General features: G+C 39.7%; 1 pseudogene; it reads left to right on the forward strand.

The window, feature by feature from the left end:
- The first annotated feature begins 747 nt into the window (after positions 1–747).
- Positions 748–12,489, forward strand: LOC120201946 (annotated as a pseudogene).
- Positions 12,490–12,794: the final 305 nt, after the last annotated feature.

Raw genomic sequence — 12,794 nt, forward strand, 5'->3', positions numbered from 1 at the left:
CCGGTGTGTCACACTTGTTTGCACTGGAGTAGCAATCAAGGAACTTGCATTTGCTTTTCGAGGCTAAGCATTGGCTGATAACCTGGCCCCGGATGGAATCATTCATGAGCACCGACGAAAGGAATAGATTTCCTGTGTCCCCTCTTGATGTCTTTTTACTCCTCACCAATTATTTCTTGACAAGTGAATTTGACTATTAACTCACCATTAACGTATCTTTGCCGTTAACGTTGTTAATATAGTTTTCAAGAAACCTTTTTCTCAGTCAATGGTTTCTGGAAATTAATGAGATTTTCAGTATTGAATTTAAAGCCTGATCTACAACATAACGAAAAAAATATTTAATCTATAGTCGTCGTCGTGTTACATCATCATCATTTAATGTCAACGGATGAGTTGCTGTCTTTGACGGATTCAGACAGCAAGTGAACAAGACACTTCCTCCCAAAACCTGAATTAGAAACCCAAAACCTTTTTCTCTGTCGTATACAAGAATTTCATTAGCAGGTCTTGTACAAGACACTTGGAATCTTTCCAAGTGGATTCCATACCTGATGCATCGATAGCTGGAATTCTTCGTGTCCTACCTGCAAGCACTACTACCCGACTGAAATAAATAAAAAAGGCTTCTGCTAACTGCATTTGGAATGATACAGGGCACCAAAAATGTAGAAATTTTAATGTCGGAAGGCATAATTAGATGCATTAAGGAAGCCATAATTTAATTATAGATTATTTAATTAATAACATGATAATAAAAGCCGCGACGCATGTATTGGGGACAATAACAGGAAAAGCCGACAATCAGTCTCCACTGTCATCGTTACATTCCATCTTCAATCAGTGGTATTGTATTCCAACACTGTTTCCTATAAAATTTCTCCTCTTTTTCAGTATATTTAGGGGTTTTATTGCCGCTCTCTTTTGGAATTTGTTAATTTAAGATTGTTATTTGCGAAAATGTTTCTGGGTTTTTTTTGTTGTTGTTGCTGAGGTTTATGATTGAGCTTTCCCTATAAATTTAGATATTTTGAGATGTTCTTGAGATAAATCTTGAAAATTTGTTTCTGGGTATTTCACCGAGTAGCCTATTTCTGTAATTATGCTAAATTCAAAGTCTTACATGGATATTTTTTGGGGTTTTCCAATCCAGTACATAACCCATGCTTAATTCAAAATTTAAAAGAAACCCGTAAAGAAAATGAATAAAGATTAGTATTTTTAACTTGAATATGAACAATGCTGAAATATAGTTTAGATTGATTCTTTGTGTATTCATTGCATCTTGCTATACTATATGGGGGAAAAAAACTGATTTTGTTTATCTTTTTAAACGTACTAGACAAAATTTTTTATATTTTTACTAACTTTTGGGTGCAATTGCTTCTTCCAGGGAACCAAAAAGATAACTTTTTTTGTCAAGTTCTTAGTTTGATTGGAGTAATTTTCAAACTTTAAGGTTTTAATTGAATTTTCTTATCGTAGAAACTCAAGGAGCCAAAGTTACAAACAGCCTCTCTACTTCATCCGATATATTACTTTTCTAGGTCTCTCTCTCTCTCTCTCTCTCTCTCTCTCTCTCTCTCTCTCTCTCTCCTAAGTTCACTCATTGAGTTTTATCTGTTAGACTTAATATCTTTAAACATATTGACTGTAGAAAGATCTCTAACACATCCGATGGGTGGATGAACTCGGAGGTTTGAATTCAAGTAAACTTCTCTTCAATGGAAGAGGTCATCATCTCAGATTTCTGACACCGTTCTGCAAAACTAGATTGTTTGTGATTTCCAACATGGATGATGGCCATGCATATGCCACTGCACTAGAAGAAGACAGCAATACAAACCATGCATCCTCTTCAGAACCCGAAACATTCTTTAACAAATGGTCTCCTCCAAGTTACTTATTTATCTGTTCTTGTCCTTGCCGGGCAGGTTATTATTCGGATTCTGAAGGGTAAAGTCCACTGGAGGAATACCCTCCAACAACTGGAGAGAGTTGGTCCTAAATCAGTCGGAGTTTGTCCTCTAACCGCGGCATTCGTTGGCATGGCCTTTGCTATTCAGTTTTTTAGAGAATTTACCGATTGGGTTTGAACCGATCAGTTGATGGTGTCTTGGCCTTGGCATTCTCAAGGGAGCTAAGTCCTGTGGTAACATCGACTGTTGTTGCCGGGCATATTGGAAGTGCATTTGCTGCAGATAGGTCTCTGAGCAAACAGATACACTGAGAGTTCTTGGATCAAACCCTGTTGATTATTTGGTAACACCTAGAGTTATTGCTTCCTCTTTAGCTATACCTTTCTTGACTGATGTGTTTCACAGTAGGGATGGCATCGAGTGCCATACTGGGATCCGGCCTATGCGTTTCGATTAAGTCTAGTGGATCACATTATGATTATTAAAGACATTTTCCGAAACCGTTATTCTATCAATATAAAATCACATTATAAATAACATAAAATTATAAACAAATTATACTATCAAAATCCAACTCGTAAATATAGTACCAATAAGTAATAAATTAATTTAAAACATGCCTTCAAATTCAAAATCACAATAAACCGAACAGTAATAGCAAAAGAGTCATCATTATAAAATCCGATATTTTAAAATAAGGTCCATGTCACCAAAATAAAGTCAACTTGCAAAATAAAAACATTACAATCTAATTTACTTCAAGAGATATGTTGATCCTCCAAGTGCTCGAACCGAGGTATCTAACCAACAGTATCTGAAAAGGGGAAAACAATTTCGAAAGGTGAGCTAGGCTCAGTGTGTCCCAACATTTTCATAAAATCATAATAGGTACAAATCATTGTCCAGTAAATCTCACAAATTCATAAAAGAGTTTAACTTTTGAAAATCATAGTTTAAACCCTTTTCTGGTATACCATCAGTAGTTCCCAAAATTATTTTCCATATAGCTTACTTTATGCACATAGCAAAAAGAAAGCTGACTTAAGGATAGGCTATGAAGCTTGTATCCTTAAGTCCAAGTCAATAAGTCCATATAGCTTACCCTAGCACACAGCAAAGGAAAACCGACCTAATGAAACATCTTGGGGCCCTCAAGAGTCACATTAGACCCATTTAGCTTGATCAGAGCTATTCTATCGTAATTCAATTCCAAAATTCAATTGCACCGTGACATAAATTCCATAAATCCAAAAACATGGTAATCATATACCATTTCAAAACAAAAATTAGATAGCATCCATATTTCATAAATTGTCACATTAAATTGGTGCATCCATAAAATAATAGCTAATGAATTCGGTGTACCACATATTAAAACCAATAAAACAGTTCAGTAATAAGTAGGGAACACACCTCGATAATAGGTTCAAATAGCAAATCTACTGATTGTTGGTTTCACCACGCTCTGCTACAGTTTTCGAACCTATTTTACAATAACACTATATTACTTATGAGTAATATAAATATATCTCTAAAATCATAAAATTTACGGGTCTTACGGGTGAATACTGGCACATGTGATTTAACTGATCTAGAAGAGCTGGGTCGAGCTGTCGAACGATCCGGAGAGTCTCTTGTACCTTCAAACAATAATAATTTATCAGTCTCAAATCCTATTTAATTGTTCAAAGCTAAACTTCTTAAGTATATAAGCATTTTTCGGGTTTGACTATCAATTTAGGGTATTTCGAGTCTGAATTTGGCCAAACGGATTGCGGAATCGAAATCAGGACGTCGAAAAACATAAAGTATGACTTTCCGAAAATTCAAATTCTTGGTCAAAGTTAAAGTCAACCACTTTGACCGTCAATTTGGAAGCCTTCGGGTTCGAATTTGACAAAACGGACAGCGGAAACAGATTTGGCACGTCGAAAACTATCAGGATAGGTATACTCGGAAAAGATTAACTGTCGTTTAATGCTCGGTCAAAGCCATTTTAAGTTTTGGTCAAAGGAAGTCAACGATCAACGGTCAACGGTCGGGTCGGGTCAACGGTCGGGTCGGGTCGGGTCAGACCGGTCAAACCGGTTCAGATCGGTCAAAATGGTTCGAACCGGTCGAAACCGGTCAAATCGGTCAAAACTGGTTGAAAACCGGTCAAACCGGTTTCCAGCAGCGTCCACTCTCCCTGCGGCGGCGCGTGTGGCGCGTGAGGCCTCCTCCGGGGCCCTAAAAATCCCGAAAAAATTTCTAAAAATTATTTTGAGCGATTTCGAGATACTTACAATGATCGGTTTAAATTTTTGAACGGCGGAAAACTCGATTTCAACTCGGCCGAATCTTTGACTGCTCCACCTCCTCACGCGCCGCCGTCTACGGCGAACAAGGTTGACACCGACGGACTCGCAACGACACAAGGAACACGATGGTGCTGGAGGTGTCGTAAACGGAGCAACGATCGGCGGTGAATTTAAGATTTTCCCGGCGATAGAGCTAAAAAAAACGTCGATACTTTGACTGGAAATTCCAGACGTTTGGCTACGTTTCGCTATAATTGATTTACTGGGTTTTGTTCACGGGTCGAAGATGAACACGACGGTGGTTTCAATTTTACGATTGGAGGTCGAACGACTTCAGAATCGTACTTGGAAGTAAGGGTACAAGAGGAGAAAAACTTAAGCAATTTAACATTTGTGGTTTCTGATTTGAAACCAGAAACACGCTTAAATCACCAAAGCTGCCGACACTTTTAGGACAAATTTAGGGCTTGGTCCCTGAATTTCCTTTAACTCTAAAACAAGCTCCAAGTTTTAAAATCTTTCAATTTAGTCCCTAAAATTTACCAATTTTCACAATTAACCTCAAATTTCAATTTAATATTATTCTAAATTTTTCCGGGTTGTTACAATTCTCCCCCTCTACAAGAAATTTCATCCTCGAAATTTACCTTATGAAAATAGATGAGGAAATTGAGTCTCCATTGACTCTACTGTCTCCCAAGTAGCTTCTGAGGGGCTACGATTACTCCACTGAACTTTGACCATTGGAATGCGCCTATTCCGAAGAACTCGCTCATCTCTTTCTAAGATCTGAATGGGCTCCTCTTCATATGACAAATCAGGTCTCAGCTCTACTTCTTCAACCTGAATAATGTGACCTGGATCTGGATGGTATCTCCTCAACATTGATACATGAAAGACATCATGAATACGACTTAGCTCAGAAGGCAACTCAAGCTGATATGCAACAGGTCCTACCCTCTTCAAGATATGAAATGGTCTAATAAATCTTGGACTCAATTTACCCTTACGCCCGAATCTCAATACTTTCTTCCAGGGTGAAACTTTCAAAAAGACCTGATCTCCAACCTCAAACTGTATATCCTTTCTCCTTTGATCTGCATAAGATTTCTGCCTATCAAATGCCTCTTTCAGACGGTCACGGATTAATCTGACTGTGTCCTCCGTCTCTCACACTAACTCAGGTCCTAGTGTTTTCCTATCACGCAACTCAGTCCAACAGATCGGAGTGCGACATTTACGCCCATAGAGTGCTTCATAAGGTGCCATACGAATGTTGGTCTGATAACTGTTATTGTAAGCAAACTCAGCCAAAGGCAAAAAGTTCTCCCAGCTACCATGAAAATCGATTACGCAACCCCGCAACATATCCTCCAGAATATGAATCACTCTCTCAGATTGACCATCAGTTTGTGGATGAAAGGATGTGCTATAATCCAATCTTGTTCCCAAAGCCGTATGTAGCGCCTTCCAAAATCTCGAAGTAAATAATAGACAATGGAACACCATGTAATCGGACAATCTCTGAAATATACAATCTCGCCAGTTTGTCCAAAGTATAATTTACCCGCACATGAATGAAGTGAGCTGACTTTGAAAGTCTGTCAACAATCACCCAAACTGAATCTTTTTTCGAAGGAGTCATAGGTAAACCAGTAACAAAATCCATAGTAATACGCTCTCATTTCCATTCCGGAATCTTGATAGGTTGTAACAAACCTGATGGATGTTGATGTTCTGCCTTAACTTGCTGACAAGTCAAACACCTAGCCACAAAATTCGAAATGTCCTTCTTCATGCCGACCCAATGATACATCTCTCTCAAATTCCGGTACATCTTATCTCCACCGGGGTGCAAAACATATGGACTACTATAAGCCTCAATAAGGATAGTCTGCCTCAACTCAGCATCATTAGGCACACAATACCGACCTTTGAAGCATAAAACTTCATCCTGATCAAGGGTGTAATATGAGTTTGTCCCTTGCTCTACTTGCTCTAAAATGGAAAGCAATGAGCTATCAAGGGGCTGCTTAGCCTTGATCTCATCAACCAAGGTCGGCTTAACTTGCAATTCTGCTAACAAAGTGCCATCGTCATATAAATTCATATTGGCCATTAAAGACCTCAACTCCGATACCGTCTTTCGACTCAAAGCATCCGCTACAATGTTAGCTTTACCAGGGTGATAATCAATCACGCAATCATAATCCTTTAGAAGCTCTAACCAGCGACGTTGTCTCAAATTAGGCTCCTTCTGGGTCAGAAGATACTTTAAGCTCTTATGATCCGTGAAAATGTAACACTTCTCTCCATAAAGATAGTGTCTCCAAATCTTCAAGGCAAAAATTACTGCTGCCAACTCCAAATCGTGAGTAGGATAGTTACACTCATGCGGTCGCAGCTGACGGGATGTATAAGCCACCACCTTACTTTCCTGCATTAAAACACAACCGAGTCCTGAATGTGACACATCACTATACACTGTAAAATCCTTCCCGAACTCTGGTTGAATCAACACCGGTGCTTGAGTCAAAACCGCCTTTAATTTCTCAAAGCTCTCCTGTTCTGCCTCGTCCCAGTCAAACGGCACATTCTTCCTTAACAACTTTGTCAAAGGAGAAGCAATGATCGAGAAGCCCTCAACAAAACGTCGATAATAACCAGCCAAGCCCAAGAAACTGCGGATCTCATATACGTTCTTAGGTCGTTTCCAATTTATAATAGCCTCTATCTTGTTGGGATCGACCTGAACACCTCGCGGAGAAATAATATGCCCCAGAAACGACACTTCTTGAAGCCAAAACTCACACTTGCTTAGTTTGGCATATAGACGATGCTCTCTCAAAGTCCGCAGAACGATCTTCAAATGCTCGTCATGCTCTGCCTCAGTACGAGAATAGATCAGAATATCGTCAATGAAGACCACCACAAATTGATCCAAATATGGTCGGAACACTCGATTCATCAAATCCATGAAAGCTGCAGGAGCGTTCGTCAAACCAAAAGGCATCACTAAAAATTCATAATGACCATATCTAGTGCGAATGGCCGTTTTTGCAACATCGGATCCTTTAACTTTCAATTGATAATACCCCGAACGAAGATCAATCTTAGAGAATATAATAGCTCCTCGCAATTGATCAAATAAGTCATCAATCCTGGGTAGTGGGTATTTATTCTTGACCATCATCTTGTTCAATTTCCGATAGTCAATACATAATCTTAGCGACCCATCCTTCTTCTTCACGAACAGGACTGGAGCTCCCCATGGTGAAGTACTATGTCGGATAAATCCTCGATCGAATAATTCTTGCAATTGGATTTTCAACTCCTTAAGTTCCTTTGGAGCCATACGATAAGGTGCCATAGAAATAGGTGAAGATCCCGGATAAGTCTCAATCTCGAACTCTACCTCTCTATCAGGAGGTTACCCAGGCAACTCCTCCGGAAAAACATCAGGAAACTCGCTAACTGTACGAATCTCCTCGATCATGAACAATGAACCTTTAGTGTTCAAAATACAGGCAATGAAAGTCTCATATCCCTTCCGGATCATACGATCAATTTCCATTGCTGAAACTATATTGGAGAGATAGCCGCGACGTTCACCAATTAACACAACAGTCCGACCATCTGAAGTCTTCAGAGTAGCCCGCTTGTATTCGCAATCTAGATTTACCTTTTGTTTATTCAACCAATCCATCCCAAGAATTAGATCGAACTCCTCTAAAGGAAGCTCCATAAGATTAGCGAGAAAAATTTCTCCCTGAACCTCAAGAGGATAACGTCGAAATACTTTATTCACTAATACCGCTTGTCCTACTGGACTCGTAACTGTAACAGTATTTTCAGTGTTCTCAATCGAAATCTGAAGGTTTCGAGATACCGAGCTCGATACATAGGAGTGAGTGGAGCCATTGTCCAATAATGCAAAGTATGGGGTAGAATAAATAGTAAATGTACCTGCAATAACCTCAGGCTCATCTCTGTCATCACGACGTCTAGTGGCATAAACCAAAGCTGGCTGTCTAGCCTCAGAAGCTGTTGGCCCTCTATTTTGCTGAGGTCGGGCTCTACTGTCTTTCCTGGACGCTGATCCTCGAGTCTTTCCTTGACTACGATCTCTAATTGGGGTCTGTACTGTAGTATATGAACGCACAGGAGTTTGGGTAGCAGTCTGCTCAAACGAAGCTAGCTGAGGACAATCCCTCCGATAATGACCACTAGATCCACACTGATAGCAAAGACCTATCTTCTTACGACACTCTCCTGTGTGTTGTTTACCACAATACTCACAAAGGGGCCCATTATAATATGACGAGGAAACGCCTCGACTAACAGCTAAAGGTGAGGATGCTGCAGGCCTGAAACGTGTATTGCTTCTCTGAGGGGCCAAAGTACGAGTCCTCTTCCCGGACTGTGCTGATGACTCAACAGGGCCTGAAAATTTCTTAGATCGTTCTTGATCAACATGCTCTCTACCAGAAGCTAAAACCTCCACCTCTTTCGCATCTTTGGCTCTGCCCACCAGCACATCAAATATCTCATCCTGATGGGTTACAACTTGCCTACGCAGCTCGTATCTGAGTCCAAGGGCAAATTTACGACATCGATCTCTCTCCGTAGGTACCATACTGAATCCATACTTCAGCAACTTCAGGAACTCGATCTCATATTCAAAAACATTCATGTCTCCCTGAACCAGGTCTTGAAACTGTTGTCGTCTCTGAGCTAAGTAGCGCTCTCCTAGAAAACGGCTCCGAAAGCGATCCTTAAAGAAATTCCAGGTCAAACGATCGATAGGAACACTACTGGTCACTGACTCCCACCAAGTGTAGGCGTTACCATCTAACATCGCCACAGCACCCTGATATCTCTTAGTTGAGTCCAAACCCAACTGATCCATGCGTCTCTCTGTATCCTGGAGCCAATCCTCAGCTTCAGTAGGAGCTCCACCAATCTGTCCCCCAAAAGTTCTAACTCCATTGGCAATCAACGTCTGTGAAATAGGAACCTCAGATACAACACCAGTAGCTCTGACTGCTCCCTGTATTAATTACAGAAATTGTCTACTAAAATTCTCATCCAATGCAACTCTGGTAGACTCGGGCTCAATATCCGTTGCTCCTATGTTCGGTGTAGTCATACCAATACCAGTGGCAGGAGGCAGATCCGTTGGGGTCGTAGGAGCATGATCACCTATCTGAGGTGGGGGATCTACCCGTATCTCATCGATCGGATCTGCGAATCTAGCCACTCGACCTCGTCCACGGCTAGTTCGACGACCACGTCTAGCACTCATTTTGATGGTTCTCAAGTTTACTACAGAAGATAAAACTTAGGGTTAAATAAGCACTTGGAGTCTCGAACACAGTTAAAAATCTTAATATTTTTGTGATATGGCCTTTGTAACTTGTTTTGTAAAAATATTTCAAAACCGTATTTTCAATGTGGACTCATACACAGTCCGAGGGTTAAAAACCAAAGGCTCTGATACCAATAAATGTAACCCCCTAGACCCGGCCTATGCGTTTCGACTAAGTCTAGTGGATCACATTATGATTATTAAAGACATTTTTCGAAACCGTTATTCCATCAATATAAAATCACATTATAAATAACATGAAATTATAAACAAATTATACTATCAAAATCCAACTCGTAAATATAGTACCAATAAGTAATAAATTAATTTAAAACATGTCTTCAAATTCAAAATCACAATAAACCGAACAGTAATAGCAAAAGAGTCATCATTATAAAATCCGATATTTTAAAATAAGGTCCATGTCACCAAAATAAAGTCAACTTGCAAAAATAAAAACATTACAATCTGATTTACTTCAAGAGATATATTGATCCTCCAAGTGCTCGAACCGAGGTATCTAACCAACAGTATCTGAAAGGGGGAAAACATTTTCGAAAGGTGAGCTAGGCTCAGTGTGTCCCAACATTTCCATAAAATCATAATAGGTACAAATCATAGTCCAATAAATCTCACAAATTCATAAAAGAGTTTAACTTTTGAAAATCATAGTTTAAACCCTTTTCTGGTATACCATCAGTAGTTCCCAAAATTATTTTCCATATAGCTTACTTTATGAACATAGCAAAAAGAAAGCCGACTTAAGGATATGCTATGAAGCTTGTATCCTTAAGTCCAAGTCAATAAGTCCATATAGCTTACCCTAAGCACACAGCAAAGGAAAGCCGACCTAATGAAACATCTTGGGGCCCTCAAGAGTCACATTAGGCCCATTTAGCTTGATCAGAGCTATTCCATCGTAATTCAATTCCAAAATTCAATTGCACTGTGACATAAATTCCATAAATCCAAAAACATGGTAATCATATACCATTTCAAAACAAAAATTAGATAGCATCCATATTCCATAAATTGTCACATTAAATTGGTGCATCCATAAAACAATAGCTAATGAATTCGGTGTACCACATATTAAAACCAATAAAACAGTTCAGTAATAAGTAGGGAACACACCTCGATAATAGGTTCAAATAGCAAATCTACTGATTGCTGGTTTCACCACGCTCTGCTACAGTTTTCGAACCTATTTTACAATAACACTATATTACTTATGAGTAATATAAATATATCTCTAAAATCATAAAATTTACGGGTCTTACGGGTGAATACTGGCACATGTGATTTAACTGATCTAGAAGAGCTGGGTCGAGCTGTCGAACGATCCGGAGAGTCTCTTGTACCTTCAAACAATAATAATTTATCAGTCTCAAATCCTATTTAATTGTTCAAAGCTAAACTTCTTAAGTATATAAGCATTTTTCGGGTTTGACTATCAATTTAGGGTATTTCGAGTCTGAATTTGGCCAAACGGATTGCGGAATCGAAATCAGGACGTCGAAAAACATAAAGTATGACTTTCCGCAAATTCAAATTCTTGGTCAAAGTTAAAGTCAACCACTTTGACCGTCAATTTGGAAGCCTTCGGGTTCGAATTTGACAAAACGGACAGCGGAAACAGATTTGGCACGTCGAAAACTATCAGGATAGGTATACTCGGAAAAGATTAACTGTCGTTTAATGCTCGGTCAAAGCCATTTTAAGTTTTGGTCAAAGGAAGTCAACGATCAACGGTCAACGGTCAGGTCGGGTCAGACCGGTCAAAACGGTTCGAACCGGTCGAAACCGGTCAAACCTGTCAAAACCGGTTGAAAACTGGTCAAACCGATTTCCAGCGGCGTCCACTCTCCCTGCGGCGGTGCGTGTGGCGCGTGAGGCCTCATCCGGGGCCCTAAAAATCCCTGAAAAATTTCTAAAAATTATTTTGAGCGATTTCGAAATACTTACAACGATCGGTTCAAATTTTTGGACGGCGGAGAGCTCGATTTCAACTCGGCCGAATCTTTGACTGCTCCACCTCCTCACGCGCTGTCGTCTACGGCGAACAAGGTTGACACCGGCGGACTCGCAACGACACAAGGAACACGATGGTGCTGGAGGTGTCGTAAACAGAGCAACGATCGGCGGTGAATTTAAGATTTTCTCGGCGATAGAGCTAAAACAAACGTCGATACTTTGACTGGAAATTCCCGACGTTTGGCCGCGTTTTGCTATAATTGATTTACTGGGTTTTGTTCACGGGTCAAATATGAACACGACGGTGGTTTCAATTTTACGATTGGAGGTCGAACGACTTCAGAATCAGACTTGAAATTAAGGGTACGGGAGGAGAAAAACTTGAGCAATTTAACATTTGTGGTTTCTGATTTGAAACCAAAAACACGCTTAAATCACCAAAGCTGTCGACACTTTTAGGATAAATTTAGGGTTTGGTCCCTGAATTTCCTTTAACTCTAAAACAAGCTTCAAATTTTAAAATCTTTCAATTTAGTCCCTAAAATTTACCAATTTTCACAATTAACCTCAAATTTTAATTTAATATTATTCTAAATTTTTCCGAGTTGTTACAGGCAGAGAGTGTTTATGTGATTAGCATTAATATAATCTTAGATTCAGCTCAAAGGGTTCTTCGAGCATGGGATATAATTAGTTCAATGATGAAGTCTCAGGTTTTTGGCATGATCATATCTATTGTCAGCTGTGCTTGGGGGCTAACCACCATGGGAGGAGCCAAAGGTGTGGGCGAGTCAACAACATCGGCTGTGGTTATTTCTCTTGTTGGTATTTTCATGGCTGATTTCTCACTATCATATTGCTTCTTCCAAGGAGCCGGAGATTCATTGAAGAACTGTGTATAACCAGGCCGGCCTCTTTGTCAGCATCACAATCTTAATAGCTTCCTTACTGTTGTTTATTGGATGGCACCTACAGCGACATATAACGCTAAGTGAATCATAGGTGGGATAACAAACCTTGTGTCAATGCGAGAATCAGTAACTATGACCATGTTATCTATAGAACCAAGCTCATATTGAAATGAAATTGCATTACCATATCCGACTTACTTTCATCCATCAACCCACATTGATGTAATCCGTTGGAAGAAACATGCAAGGAGTCCAAAAAGGCGATATCTATCCTCTTTCGCCGGTCCATCCGTGGCCAGATTATCAGCCAATTTTTAGCCTC

This window comes from Hibiscus syriacus, unplaced genomic scaffold (assembly GCF_006381635.1).
Source record: "Hibiscus syriacus cultivar Baekdansim isolate YM2019G1 unplaced genomic scaffold, ASM638163v2 tig00008013_pilon, whole genome shotgun sequence".
NCBI classification, from domain to species: domain Eukaryota; kingdom Viridiplantae; phylum Streptophyta; class Magnoliopsida; order Malvales; family Malvaceae; genus Hibiscus; species Hibiscus syriacus.